The following is a 4,778-nucleotide window of genomic DNA, read 5'->3' as shown; positions in this document are numbered from 1 at the left end:
ATGGCCACGCCGCAATCCCTTCTCCTCCATTCTCCTCTCGGGATCTTGGACACGCATGCACACACGCCCGGCGTGAGTTTTAAGCCACCGGGTCCGGGATGCAAACCGCGGTCGACTACGTGGGAGTCCAGCGACATAGCCATTACACTAACTGCTGGTTCCCAACAGCAGCAACATTTCTTAAATGCGTTAGAAGTAGGTTCTCTCAACTGGTGAGTAAGAATGACAAGACCTGGTTTTGGGGGGCTTCCAGGGATTTAATGAGCAAATGAGTGTAAAGTGCATGGTTCTAGTAAGACTTCAGAAACACCATCACTGTCACGGCTGTTTGATCTCATGTGGGATAAACCAATAGCCTGACTTAGACAGGATGCAAAGGCAGGGCTGAAGACTGTTTCAAAAGAGGACAGTATTAGTGACTATGTATTAGGGTTTGGAATTGTCTAGTCCTCCTTTGTGGAGTCAGAGAGAGAGAGAGAAGAAGCTGCCTTTAAAGGTAGGTTCATTTTTTTCTTTAACTCCAGAAATCTCATGCTCCCTGTAGTGGGGTCTTACAGGGAGGGAGAAGTGCTGCTGACCATTGCCAAAGGTTAGAACTAGAATATTTCTAACAGAAGGGGTGTCCAGGCAGTCAAGCTGGTTCCATATATATTGTTGTCCAAGTGGGCTGTTTTGTGGCAGGGTGGATGGATAGATAGATATTCTTTTCGAGTGCTTTCAACCAAAGGAGAAAAGTGTAACCAAAGGGAATATGTATATTTGAATAGTTCCATACATTATACCTGCATATTATTCTATTTTCCAAGATGACATACAAAGAGATTGAATAGATCTTGGGAAATACAATTGTTTAGTTACCAGACTGTAGCAAGGACTTTGTGTGTGTGTGTGCATGTGTGTTAAATGAAATGGCTTGCAAAAGAGTTCTGCAGAAGTGCACATTTGAAAGATTCCTACTCTGGTCAGACTCACTTAGCCCCTTAATCCTTTACATTGGCAGTTGAATCCCAAGGACGCATTCTGGGGCACAGAGGAGCACTAAACAAACATAGCTCAGGGCTCCTAGCATTCATGGGAAAAAAATCACCCATTTCTTGTAAATAGATTGCAATAAAGCAATAGCGACTGAACATTTAGTAGAGGAAAAATCAGCCAAGAGGAACTCGGGCTTGGTGGCCTTTAAACTACAAAAACAAACAAAAGCATCCAAAGGGACTCAGATGAATCCTTAAAAGATGACCCCCATTCAAGTTTTGTTAATCAACCTCTTGGTCAGAATACCAGACTGGAATGAAGGTAAAAGCAAATAATAAAAAACAGTTAATCAATCATCCAGATATGTGTTCCAACATCAACAATTAAACCTTTTCTTCTGTCTTTTTTTCCATGTCTCTGCACTGATCAGGTTTAGGGTCTGCCTTGCACTGACTAGTTAAAAAAGAAAAATCAAAATACATGTGGTTTGTTGTGGCAGCCTTGTCAGAATTTACTTTGCCCTCTTTCTGCCCCACAATTCCTGATTTCATCTGGGGACCCATGTGATTCTGACTTACCCTTTAGTTGGAAAGATGTGGGTTGGAGCACAGGACTTATCCACACTAGTTGGGTCATTCAATTCCTTTTGGCCACAGTGATTGGTTCTTCCTTGGCATAGGATCTGGTCTAGCTGGTCTTTTTGGTTACAGCAGCCACTATCTCCACCTCATTATTATGTCAGTTCCTTTTTTTTTTTCTTTAAGTGTATTCACGTATTTTTTCCATGAAAGAGAGAGAGAGAATGGAAGAGAAGCAGTAGTCCCAACAGGCTCCTGACACCACAACGGGGCCCTGACATCCCTCTCCAGCTCTAGCCAGCCCTGGAACATGGGCATGTGTATGTCCAGAGTACCCAGGGAGGTTGGAAGGAGCCATGACAGTCTGCCCCACAGAGCATTGCATCTTCTCCCTGTGCCATCACCAGGCCCCTGCTATGTCAGTTTGAAGAGGCTTTCTGTTATTTATAATCCAAAGAATCTTGGCTAATGTAATGATCCCATACCTCAGAGGCTCAAAGTAATGTTTAACCTATGAGGTTCCTGGTGCTGCTGTAAAACAGTGTTGCAAATTCAGTGACTTAAAAAGGCACAGTTACCTTAGGACCTGGAGGTCAGAAGTCTGACATAGGTCTCAAGGGGCTAAAACTCAAGGTTTTGGCAAGGCTGCATTCAACTCTGGAGGTTCTAGGGAGAAACTAGTTCCCGAACTTTTCTATCTTCTACAAGCTGCCCACATTTATGGTCTCTTCCTCCCTTTCCAGAGTCAGCAACTGAGCATTTCTCTAACCCCACTTCCCTTGTCACATCTTTTCAACTCACTTCTGTTTCCTTCTTTCGTTGTGAGAACCCTGTGACTACATTCGGCCCATGTGGGTAATCCAGAATCACCTCCTATCTCAAGGCCAACAGATTAGCAGCCTTAATTCCACCTACAGCCTTCACTGCATTTGCCTTCCAGGGGAACAAACTCACAGGTGCTGAGGATCAGGGCATCCTGTTTTGTGGAGGCCAGCTTGTCTGCCAGTTGAAGTTGGGGGCTCTTTCCTTGTCACATTTTTTTCCATGTTGATTAAAGTGAAGCTTTGGAGTCAGATGGAATTGGTGCTAGATCATTTATGAAGTTTTCTCTTGTTATTGTTTAGTTTTTTGCTAGAGGGTGGATGTGTGCTCTAGTGAAAAATAGAGACACAGAAAAAGTGAGAAATCACCCTTATGAGATGGCCATACCAAAACCCTTCTCCTCCATTCTCCTGTAGGGATTTTGGGCACACATACACATTCACCCCGTGTGTTTTCCAAGCCATCAGGTCTAGGACTCAAATTATTGAGTTGACCATGTGGAATCCACCTCCTTAACCACCGTGCCACCTGCTGGTCCAATATTTGTTATTTTGAAATTGCCATTTTTACATTTCTACATTGTAGCACCCACGTAAATATTATTTAAAATAGTTTTAAACATTATCAAGCATGTGTAATAAGACATCCCTGGCCTCCACTTATATCTAAATCTTGGGGAGATTGGTGAGGAGGAGGAAAAAATTTCAGTATAAGGTGAGGATGAAGAGTGTAGTGGGCAATGCAGTGCCCCCTTCCCCCCAAGCAGCCTAGATGATTAGATAATTTTCAAAGTCCTCTTTAAGGAAAAGAAGATAAAAGTACAAGTAAAAATGTGTTTTAGTGGTTAATAATTTTTTACAAGCTGACAATGAACTATAAACATCATAAAATCCAAAGAAATTATGTAATATTTTCTCTTTATTTTCTACTTGACATACCTATTAGATACCTTTTTTATACTTTTAGCTACAAATTCTTTGATTGTTTATTTATATGATGATTTTATGATACTTTTTTTTGAGAGGTTTTTGAATAGGGCGTGTGCACTCGCACATGAGAGAGATAGAAAGAGAGAAGTCACTCCCCAGGGAGGATGGCCACACTGCAATCCCTCCTCCTCCATTCTCCTCTCAGGATCTTGGGCATGCACGCACATGCGCCTCGCATGAGTTTAAGCCACCGGGTCTGGGACTCAAACCATGGTTTACTACATGAGAGTTCAGCAACATAGCCATTATGCTAACTGCTGATCCCATGATACTTTTCATAAAGAGAAAAATATATATAATTGTTTATTTGGTCAGGATAAATTCTGTGGTTATTAATGGTGGTGCTTCTTGAAGATGTGACCTGAGACACACTCTCACTGTGTGTAGTAGTGCTGCAGGTTCTTGCCCTAAAAACTTACTCTAATCAATTGTATTTAATATGATCCCTATATTTAAAAGCCTGCGTTGCATTTAAAATTGTGTAAGCTGTAACTTCCTATAGATTCCCATTGATAGTAAATTTCATTATTGTAGTCATCAGTGAGAATAAAATCAGTTACATACAGTTTTACACATCTAACAATTAGAAGAATTATTTACAGACTTGCTTCAACCTCCTTCTATTTCAAACCTGCTTCTCTATCACCGCTCACCTATTTCCAGGGCTAGGGTCTATAGGGCCCAGGTACGTCATGATGAAACTTCGGCACAGCACTTCCTTATAGCAACTGCTGCTGGGTATATATACCTCATGGAACCGTCTTGAGATGTAGCAGTAATTTAATTCTCCATGGAAATAACTAAATAATGCATCAATAGCTCACCCTCAGTCGAGGCTAAATGTATCTCCAACTCAAAGCTCCTGGATAAATCCTTCAAATCCCTCTGCCATCTGGGCACTACCTAATACAAGAGGAGGTATGATAACGGGATTGATGGAATATAATCAATAGACTTGAGAGCAGACAAATTATGTTGTCTTTGGCATTTTTAGAAAACTGTCTGATCATATACATACATTGCTAAGCTTCCTCCCAGATTCCTGAGAGTGGGGTGGATGGGACGGGGTGAATGAGGAGACTTGAAACATAAGAAATTAACAAATTAGATAAAGTTTATAGATGTGATTAAAGGAAGGGAAGGGGAAGAGGTTTTGTATTCTATAACTCATTACATGGAATGAATCATTACAGGATAACCTGAAAGTCTCTAGAGCTCTTTTATTGGCCCAGTCAGTATGTTCCCACATCTAAACACACATGACATAGTTTGGAAGTGGATGCTTTATTCTCTTGTTCTCCAACAGTGTGGATTTCAAAATCCTTCCACCTTCATGATCTCACTAGAATGCTGTTTTCTTACGTTTGTCCATAACACCTTGTGAAAATGTGTGTGTGTGTGTGTGTGTGTGTGT

Source organism: Tupaia chinensis, unplaced genomic scaffold (assembly GCF_000334495.1).
Source record: "Tupaia chinensis unplaced genomic scaffold, TupChi_1.0 Scaffold000042_1, whole genome shotgun sequence".
NCBI lineage: Eukaryota > Metazoa > Chordata > Mammalia > Scandentia > Tupaiidae > Tupaia > Tupaia belangeri.
The sequence above is the reverse complement of the archived record's forward strand: the minus strand, read 5'-3'. Positions refer to the sequence as shown.